This window comes from Primulina eburnea, chromosome 1 (assembly GCF_022965805.1).
Source record: "Primulina eburnea isolate SZY01 chromosome 1, ASM2296580v1, whole genome shotgun sequence".
NCBI lineage: Eukaryota > Viridiplantae > Streptophyta > Magnoliopsida > Lamiales > Gesneriaceae > Primulina > Primulina eburnea.
Window position 1 is genome coordinate 53,484,103 of NC_133101.1, and position 11,579 is coordinate 53,495,681.

General features: G+C 36.6%; 1 pseudogene; it reads left to right on the plus strand.

Annotated features, from left to right (window-relative positions):
• The first annotated feature begins 5,321 nt into the window (after positions 1-5,321).
• LOC140808039 (receptor-like protein 18) lies at positions 5,322-11,579 on the plus strand (annotated as a pseudogene).

Genomic DNA, 11,579 nt, shown 5'->3' on the forward strand with positions numbered 1-11,579 from the left:
CTTGATGTTGAACTCCTTGATATCCGTATTATATATGTATGATTCGATGATTATCGAAAGGGATGGAGAAATTCCATATATATATTCAGATGATTACTGAAGTTGAGCCTATGAGGGATTGATTCATTAGTAGCAGGAAGTTTGCTATAATCTTTCAGATGAGATTTCAGGTTTGTCCTGTATATGGGAAATGATTTCAGTCTTGATTTGATACCAGGTATTGGTTTCATTTTCGAATTTCTTATAGACTGATACTGACTGAATTGAGATATCAGTTGATTGATTTACTGCCTGAGAGTTAGAGTTACATTTGATGATATGTTTCTCTGGGAAGTACTTCAGTTCCGTTTATGGGGTGGTAAACCCTGTGTTCAGAAATATTTTATTGATGTTATGCTCGTTTTATCTATGATATTTGATATATTCGCAGCGTATGATTGAATTGAATCGAACAGTTGAAGTGTATTGAATATTATGGAAACTTGAATTGTTGTATACAGAATTGTTCGGATATGAATCTTGATTGTAACAGATTGTATTCAGAGTCTGTGATATCTGAAGATCGTATACTGGCTGATTATAGCACAGGGAAACCGTGATCAGTGGCTGAGAATGACAGTGAATATGCCAGAACTTCAGAAATGTCAGAAATGCCAGAAATTGTGTATTGATATTTGAATCTGATCCGATATTATTATCATTCTGAATCTGTGTTTGATACCGATTGTTATGAACCGTTGAGATGATATATAGTTCAGTTGAGTCAGAACTGATTTTGAAGATTAAAGCAGTTCAGAAGTTTGATTAGACTGTTCAGAACTTGATTTTGATAGTTAGAACAGTGTGTCAGAGCCGAATACCAGGTAGGTAATATTTTATTTTATATTATTAGCTGATTGGTTTGTGTCAGATATTCGAATTTGAATGACAGGTATTGTCAGATTCACACAGTAGTAGATTCAGTACTATTCCGGTAACAGGAAATGTGTGGTAATTCGAATAGACAGTTTTGATATAAACAGATGAAATCAGTTAAATGTCCAAATCGCTGACAGATGAAGACAGGAAGATAGAAACCAAGAGATTGGTTATATCAATTATTGATTTTTTAAATAGAAATGGGAGTACATTTCTATGAATCTGGTAATGGAATCACCGAAATTTTGCCAAGATTGTACCAGTAGGTGGTTATGATTGAACGATTATTCAACTCCGCCTATGTTATATTGTACAGGATGACGTACAAATGTGACCAGACGACTGAGAGGTATGTCAGAAACGAGGGTCAGATTGTATTGAATGCCAAAGTTGATTTTATCAGACTGTGATTTCGTTTGATTTTGTACTTTTGGCAGAATGTATATCATGATTGTTATCTATGATTTCTCGATTGACGGATAGTCAGAGTGAACTATCTAGATACTGGAGGATATCCAGGAAATGTAGTGCTGGATTTTAGCACTAGTGACCTGATGTTTTGTCACTCTATGATTTATTGTACGGTAATAGCTACTAGATGAGTATCGAAATAGCTTTAGTTGAAGTATTGTACAGTGAAAACTGCTATTTTCCTTTGTATGGAAATGATATTGCAGGGTTACCTGAGATCGGATTGGATAGATTAGAAGACATAGACTAATAAGCCAACGTCGGACGATGACTGTTGGTAATTGAGGCCAAAGGTGGAATCTATCCTTGAATAGGATTAGCAGGTAAGGATATTGCTTTGCTATGGAATGGTTGACTGGTATATACGGATGTTGTATAGCCATGGTTCTGAGATTGATTCTATCTCGAGGGATTTCGTGGATATGCGTTTATTGCAATTCCTGTATATCTCTTTCTTGTATCTGATTTGAGATCTGATATGATTATCTGTATTTCATGAGTGAATTACTTGTGATTTCGGGGACGAAATCATATCTTAGAGGGGGAGAAATGTAATGCCCGAGAATTTGATTACCGTAATCTGAAATGATTTATGGATTAATGGAGGTGATTGAAGTTATACGAACTAGAATGAAGAAGCCGGGCGTCGTGGCATGGTGAGCCAAGATGTTGGACAGAACATCTGGCGCTCGAGCGGTAGAAAAGAACCGCCCGAGCGCCAATACACCATAAAAGGAAAAGTCGGACAGAACGTCTGGCGCTCGAGCGGCAGAAAGTTACCGCCCGAGCGCCAGTGGTGATCAAGTTGATCTTCGGACAGAATGTGCCGCGCTCGAGCGGTAGAGATTAACCGCCCGAGCGCGAGGCATGCATCACGAAAATAAGCCACTTGCCTTGCATGCAATGTATTTATGTATATATATATATATATACGTATATACAAGCAAATTCTCTCAGAAACGAGAGGAAAGGGCCGAGGAAGCTTAGAAAATCCTTACGCCTTTTTACTTCAATCCGCCCGTCTGATTTTGAATCCGGGTACGGTATCGTGTTCCTAGCGACGACAGCTACAATTGGACGTAAGTTTTATTACGTTTAGACATGTTCTGAAATTATGATATTGTCAGAATTGAATAGGATTCGTATATGATGTTCTGGTCATGTTAGACATCATAGAATCGAAGTCAGATTAAAGAACGGACTGTTGATGTAACTGTTATGATTTTTGGAATCGATTTGACTGAGAATTCATATCAGATATGTATGGTTATTGAGATTATGACTGGTATTGATATTGATTATGAGTTCTGGTATTATATCTGTGATGTTTGGACTGACGGGATTATCGAGACAGTATTGTTATGCCGTCGAAACATCAGTTAATTGATATTGATCAGATTCAGTAGTGATTTCGATTATATCGTGATATTGTCGATATGGATTAGATTATGTCTTGACTTGACATTGATCAGATTTTATTGTGATTTGAATATTGATCAGAACAGGTATTGAACTGAGTTGTTTATTGATGTTATATCTGTTCGATATTGTTATTACCAGATTGGGAATGGACCGAGATAGAGTCGGGACTTCTTCTTCTTCTTCGGAGCGAGAAGATAAAGGTATAAATTAATGTTGAGTTGGGATTGCACAACTCGAGTGAGGTTGGGCTCGAGTTTCCCTAAATCACATACTTTACCTTATTGCATTGACATTTGCATTGGGTTGATTGGTGTACTTGTTCTCTTGATAGTAGATAACAGGTATTCGTCGAATTATCTTGTGACAGAAGTGCCTGATAGTGGTGGAATCGCCACGGGCACATTGCACGATGTCTCAAGATAGGATATTAGCGATAGAGCTACAGTCCATGACGGATATGTCAGGACACCGGATGTTTGGTTATATCGAGTAATAGGAAATGGGAATTCGTCTATTACGAAATTCGATATAGGAATACCAGGATATTGGTTATATCGAGTAATAGAAATACGGTTCCTTCTATTACGGAATTCGATATAGGAATACCACATTTGGAAACCGGGATCCCTAGACTAGGATTGAGTCTAGTCTAAAACGTAGAATCACTAGCCTGAGTGACAGCTAGATTGAATGGTATTGATTAATACTGATTTATGTTCCTGATATTGGTGCATGTCTAGAATAAGAATTATTCTTGATATTGATTATGTTCCTGAATAGGATACATATTTAGAACTTGATTTAGTATTGTATTGATTCATGTTCCGATTTGATACATGTTAGACTTATCCGTTATATGCTTTTATATTGTTTATATGATTGCATGTATACATGATTTATACTGAGAATGTAATTCTCACCGGAGTTATCCGGCTGTTGTCTTGTTTGTATGTGTGCATGGCAACAGGGGATAGGATCAGGGTCAAGAAGAGAACGAGGCTGGACTAGATAGCGTGGAGATCCGGGCTTTGAAGCAACTTAGGATTCAGCACTGACTTGTAGTTGAACCTAGTTGGATTATTGTAGATCATACAATAATTGTATGTTATGTTTAATATGTAATTTGAATTTAATTACATTACGGTTCCCTGTGTATTTTAGAAAAAAAAATTTAGACCCTGTTTATTATAATTGATTGAATTATTCCTAACGACGATTAAGGAATGAATTAACGTCCGGGTCCCCACAGTGCAAGTGTTTTACCATATGATGAAGACATCCCTGACAACATAGATCTTAGTGGCTATGACTTGGACAGAGCTTCAGTACAAATTTCTATACAGAGCGGGAGAGAGGAATTTCGACATGAAAGCATGTTAAATAATCTGGTGAATTTCCTCAAATCGCGAGGTATGTTCTCTAGCGTGTCTGATGTGCTGTAATTCTATAAAAAAAAACCCGTTCTTGAGTTCTACACCAACATCTCACCGGGAGTGGGTGGTGAGAGGTCTGAAAAGTTTGGACTAGAGTTTGTCCGTAAATAAGGTTTACCAATTCAATCCCAGTATCATCAACACCTAATATAACACCCCCGAGATTGATGATGGCCGTCAAACAGACTTGAACGAGGTAACTTCAGTACTGGCAGATGGGTTGATTCAACAATTTCCAGGGCACCCAGAACACATCTATGCCGCAAATCTCACCTATCATTATTTTGTTCTTCATAAAGATGTCATGCGCAACTCGATGTCGTCTACTAACTCAACGGTGGTAACAAAATCTCAAGATTTGACATTTTTCTCCATAGGGACTCGCACCCTGAATTTTGAAATGCTGGTATTTAAGACGATACTTCATCTAAGTTTCCATTCCCCTCACTTATCTACAGGATCTTTGAATCTCAAGGATTCATTCGCGACATTGATGAGAGATAATAAGATGTCAGCGAGTTGTTGAAGATTCTCCCAGCCCTGCTCAAAGGAAATCGAAAGATAGGCCTTCCATGGTCTGAGTCTCGTACTACCCCTACTAACTCTGATATCCTTGAAAGCACTCAGGATACTACTATATCTACAGGATATGTAATGCTCTCCACGACCGCCATCCAAGCCCAGATAGATCATGCTCTAGCCAAGATAATTCGATCAAAAGCTGACCTGGTCTATTATGAGAACCTTGTTGCTGACTACCGACTTCTTTCGGGTAGTGGTCCATTCTGGACAAAAAGAGGAGATGAAGCTGCAGCAGCTGGAGCACAAACTGATGAAGCAGTACCTTTGGGAAACGAAGGAGTTGAAGCTGAAAGTGATAGTGATCAGTGATTTACCATGATGCTCTGTGATAATTTTTCTCTGCTGTTGTTATTTTGTTTTGATGTTGTCTTCATGCTTTACCTAAAGTTTATGCAGTGAATGTTTATTTCTCTCCTGTGTTGCTAACCATTCTGACAACACGTATGCTAAATTGATAAAATTTAGGAAGAGACATTTTATCACATTCAGGGGGAGATGAATTCTCATATACAGGAGGAGAATGGAATCAATATGGAAAATAGTGTTTGTGATGATTTTGTCCAGAAAAACAAAAAGGGAGAAATTGAAAGGAAAATTAGTCTTGGTTTCCAAGATATAATTTATTCTTTGAGATAATCTTTTCCTTAAATATAATTTTCTTATTGATAAGATAGTGTGAAATATTGAATTAAAAGTTTTTCCTTTCTAGATATGATATTTATGATAAGGATTTTATGATATAGTATCATTGTTTAAAAAGAGTTTATTTCTAATAAAACTCTTGATTTCCATATCTAGTAGGATTCTTTTTAGAGATAAACTATAGAAGATAAGGAAGCTATAAATAAGAGAACCAAGCTAAGGAAAAAGACTTTTGACCTTTGGCGTTTTGACTTGTTCAGTGGATGCTCACTTTTACACTCTTTTACGCCGTGGTTTTCAGAGAAAAATAATTCACAAGGATGCTACTATTTTGAAGAATGTTGTTTCACATGTTACCGTGATTGTTGGAGACATCTGCAGACAACACGAGTGGAAGTGTTGGCTGAAGATCATGTTTTACTGCTCCAGTTTTTGGCATCGTGTTTTTCCTTTCATGATTACGTTTTAGTTCTTATAGTTGTTTTAGAAAGTAATTTATTTTCTCAACATATTGAGAAAATTAATTTTGATTAAAATCACTAGTGTTGGTTTTTTTGTAAACTGAATTGTTTTTCTAGTGATTATTTGTCTTGAGGCATCATATACAAGTATTTTACTTGTGCATAATTAATCCTGAGTTATTTTTATTTAAATTATTTATTTGTGTGTTATTTTATTCTGCTTCATGTTGTCACTAGGTGTTATAACATTTAAATCTGATACACACAACTTTTTAAATCTTATACATTACCTCATACCAACAACGAGGGCCCTATTTCCGAAATAAATTTATCGAATGCACATCTTTCCGGCAGAATCGACAGATTCAATTTCCGTTCATTCCTAGGAATCTGACCAGTTTCAACATCAGTTCAAACAACTTCAGTGGGTTGATACCTCCTAGTATTTGCTCTCTATCCAAGATTATTTTCTTGGACCTAAGCAACAATCACTTGCATGGAGTCATTCCACATGAAATTTAAAATTTTACAGAGATTCAGTACATTAGTTTCTATGGAAACCATCTCAAGGGAGAAGTTCCAAATCAAATTGGAAATCTTCAAACTGCGAGATTCTTGGATTTTGGTTCGAACAACTTGGTGACAACTGATTGGTATAGAATCTCGAGCCTTCCCTCTTTTGACGCACCTTAGTTTAGATCACAACAACCTCAGCTTGGAATTTCCAGATTTTATAACTAGATGTGTAAATCTTATTTTTCTTGATATGTCAACAAACAATTTGACAGAGCAAATTCCCGAATCAGTATTTCAAGAATTGGGTAAAACTTGAGTATCTATCTATACCTCACCCTAATTCATTTCAAAAGGCCATGTCTGCAAACGTTAGCAATCTATTCGTTTTGAAAGATCTTCGATTGGCAGACAACATGCTCTCTGGCTTTATACCTCATTCCATTGGTCATATACCTAATCTACACATTCTTAAACTTTTTCTCTATAATGTCCAAAATACGATAAAGTAATCCAACTACATGGAAATCTAGGATTAATGAAAAAGAGCTAACTAAATTATTTAATTGCATTAAATAAATGTGATATGCATGTTTACATGTTTAAAATAAGTTTTTATAGTATTTTTAAAATTTATTCAAGACACGATCGAAAAACGGAGACCGATGACCATAAAGAGAAAATATTTTTATTAAATTTTTATTTTTAATTGTTTAATATATGGTATATTTTATATTTAATTTTCGAAAATGATGCTTTTTGAGATGTTTTTACACGCCGATGCGTATTTTAAACTGGTAATCGAATTTTGACGAAAACAAGGACTTTTTGGGAACTCGGCTAATATTTCAAAAACTTTCCTACTTTATAATGGGCCTATTATACCAAAGTTATTGGATCAAGCTTTCCACCGTATTTTATATCAAAGCTTTGAAATTCCTAAACCCTAAACTCCTCACACCACATGCCTACAAGCTATAAAATCCTAGGGTTTTCTCTCCAACAAAATACACGCACACACTCTTGTCCAAGAGGCCATTCACATGTTTTTGGAGAGGAAATTTCAGCAAGGTCTTCTCTCCCGTCTCTCCACCAACGCTCTTCGTGTCTAGAACAGTTTTCGTGCGTGAAACAAGCAAAGGCACGACTTAATATTCCTTCACTAATTTTTCATACCATATTAGGTGTATTTAAACATGTTTGCATGAAAAATATGATCTCCCCTTTTTTATTTTCGTTTTTATGACATATACATGATAGAACTTGAGTTTTCATGCTTTTAAAGTCGTGTTCTTGTTGCACGAAGGGGCTGCCATGGTAGGGTCATTATAGGGGATGTTTTTCAGTAGGTTTATGGGTCCTAAGATGCATGAGGGAGGCCTGTTAAGGTTCATGTAATGGGGCCGCACGATTTGTGTTTTGGGGGAAACTAGGGCACGGTTTTGGTGGCTAGGAAGGAGAAGGCCGTGTGCTGCATATGGGTCACGTCCAGGGGTTCTAAGATGGGCTTTTCGTGGTCCTAGATGGGTTAAGGGGCGGCTGGTGCGGGTAGAAGGGCTGGAAAGCTAGGCTTGGAGGTCGCGCAAAGCTTCAATTGCACGGGTTTGAGGGCTGTCATGTATGGCCTATAGGTCTTGGTCTAGCACCAATTTGAGGGTTCGGTCGAGGTCCTAGGAGGGCTGGTTAGGGAATATACATGTTGGTTGAGGGCTAGGCTTGAAGGAACTCATGGTTGGTTCAAGTTAGGGTTTTCGAAAAAGAGTCCAAAATTTTCAGTAGACTCCTAGGCTATTCCGAGGGTTCTAAATGATTTGATTTGGGTTTCATAGAGTATGGTTAGGTGTTAATAAGATATGGTTCAATTTTGATAAAGTTTTGTTAAGTTTCGAGTCAATTCGGATTAAAACCGGAACGTATATTCAAGTTTTAAAAAGAATTGAGAAACTAGTCGATGAGCTTAAATTTACGTCTAAGAAATTTTTATGGGTATATTTTATGGTTTTATGTTAAGTTTGGATGGATTAGGGACGTCTTTTTAAGGTCTAAGAGTAAATTGGGAATGTTAGTGTTTCATGGGCAAAACAATCATTTTACACCTGAAAACATTTTACACCTGAAAATGTTAGATCTTCTGTCAGTGCCCTAAATGTTGTAATGAATGTTAAAATTTTTATTTTGAAAGATTATGGAATTTTATGAAGGAAAAATACATATGCTAAAAGATGTGTTGCATGCGTGGTTTAAAAGAAAAATGTTATATGCATGAATTTTTATAAGTGATGGATATGATGAAAGGATTTGAAGGAGATGACTTGATTATGACTAATATGAATACGAATACGAAAGGATATGATGATATGTAAGGCCAAGGCTCAGTTAACGGGTGAGAGTGTCGCTGATGTCCCCACCGCCTGGTACCATGGTTATACGTAAGATTGATCAATCGACCAAAAGCTGATACGAGAGTCACAATTAATGATCTAAATTCAATAAAAGGAAATGTATACGTATATGATGAAATGAAAGGTTATGATGAAAGGAAAAATGTTTTAAAGTTATGCATGTTCATGAAAAACTATTTTATTAAAAGTATTTTTAACTATTGCTTGTGGATGTATATGTATTACTTGTTATAATGGTTAAGGTTAGTTGAGTCGTTGACTCACTACGTATGAATGATGCAGGAGAAAATAATTTTGATGATATTGGAGGACTTGATGGTTGAACTGGCTGGACTGATGTGCATATAATCCGAGGACCAATGCTAGTTTTCCACATGCTGGACTGATTGTGCAAATAACCCGAGGACTGATACTAGTTTTCCGTATGATGTTGATTTTAAAGCACTTTAAAGATTTTATGACTTTGGCGCTTATGAGTGGTTTTTAAGAGGATTTAAGATTTTATGCTATTTTTTAAAAATGCTAGTTTTAGGTTTGGTTTGACGAGTTTATGTTTTGCACTGCGTTTTGGATTTCTAAATAATTAGTTAGTTAGTTAGTTTATCTTCTTTAGGTCAACTAGAAAATCTCGAGCAACTGAATCTTCGGATGAATGAGCTGAACTTCGCTATTCCTCCTGAGCTCTGCTTGCTCAAAAATCTAAAAGAACTTCTTCTATCTAACAATAGATTTTCAGGATCCACTCCACAGGAGATTGGGAATCTCGAAAATTTGTTGACGTTAAACCTTTCGACTAATCTGTTCTCTTGTGCATTCCCACAGACAATCACTAACCTGAAAAATATAATCTCAATGGAACTATTCCACCTGCTATTGGAAATTTAGCATCACTTCGAGTTTGGAATGCCAGCATAAACAAATTGAGTGGTTAGTTTCCTAAAACCGTCTCTAATCACATTAGATTGGAGACCCTTTCTCTGTTTCATAATGAGCTTTCTTGCATCATTCCAGCGGACCTGGGAAAAAATAGCCTCGCATTGGCCAAAGTTAGATTTTCGTTCAACTTCTTCTGGAGTCGACTTCCCCCTTATCTATGCAATGCTTTGCTCTTACTAATCTTAGAGTGAACAAAAACCACATTTTGGGGCCCTTGCCTGATTGTTTGAAAATTTGTTCCGGCCTTCATCTGGTAAGGCTTGATGACAACAAATTTACGGGCGATATCTCAATCTCATTCGAAATTCATAGAGAGCTTAAATTGATCAATATCAGAGAAAATAAATTTATTGGCCAACTTGAGCCAAAGTGGGGACAATACAAACATCTCTCATGCACTCAAATGGGTCGTAACAACATTTCTGGAGCGATCCCGACCGAGCTAGGCAACTTAACACGGCTGCCTTTCTACTCTTGGACACGAAATAAATTCTCAGTTGAGCGCGCCACTTAACTATGAATTATGGGTTGTTAAATGTCTTTCTTGGTTTTAACAAAAAGGGGCTAGTGTTTGGATTCCCTAATAGCTAAGACGTGAAATATTACTATTGCTACGCACACTTAAAAATTTGTTTTTCCATTTATATTTTTGTTTTTCTACCAAGTTCCATTTTTCCCCTGACCTCTAAATTAACGGGAAAGATTCCATTTCTTTGCGCTATGAGTGTTCTCGAAATTCTTCATTTGTCAAATAACAATTTGGAAGGAACAGTTCCCCAGTGCTTAGGAAATAATAGTGCTCTGATATCTGTAAACTTAAATGGCAATTATTTGAAATGAACGATCCCTCAGTCCTTGGCCAACGTCTGTCGCGACAGCTTCAGGTTCTTGACCCCCGAAAAAACAAAATGCAAGATCATTTTCCCTCTTGGATGGAAAATCTTTTGGAGCTTCGAGTTCTTGTGTTGAGATCTAATAAGTTTCATCTTTCCTATTCTATGATGCGAATATTTGACGTAGAAATATTCGCATCACCTTTCAATTCAATCAACAAATGTCCGTGTTGACATCTTTCCTATTCTATGATGCGAATATTTGACGTATCCGATAATCAATTCAACGGCGCCTTCCCGAATCAATATTTCAAGAATTTCAAAACCATGATTGATGATATGAAAAATGGAACTGAGACAATTATGTCATTGTCACCTGCTTATGGGGAGGAGTCTGTGACAATAATTTTGAAAGGAAATGAGCTTTATTATAAGAGGATTCTGGAAGCTCCAACGATCATTGATCTGTCAAATAACATGTTTCATGGAAATATGTCATATTCAATTGGAAGGCTCAACTCGTTACAGTATTTTGAGTATGTCTCATAACATCCTCATGGGTCATATTCCTGCAACTATAGGATTTCTACAAGTACTCGAGTCATTGGATTATCATCAAATCAATTGGTAGGGGATATTCCCCAGCAGTTAGTAATGTTAACTTTTCTATCACACTTGAATCTGTCACATGATCATCTTGTTGAGCCGATACCTCGATCACTACAGTTTCTTACATTAGACAACAGCTGTTACTTGGGAAACCCGGGATTATGCCGATTGCCTTTGACTAAGAAATGCATACCACCAGAAGTTGCAATGCTGCCACAAGAAGATGATGGTGATTCTAGTATTTTGAATGGATTTAAGTGTCAAGTGATTCTTATGGGGTATGGATTTGGAACATTATTTGGAATCATTTTAGGTCATTTCTTTTTTAACATCAAATGTTCAACTCCAACATCATGA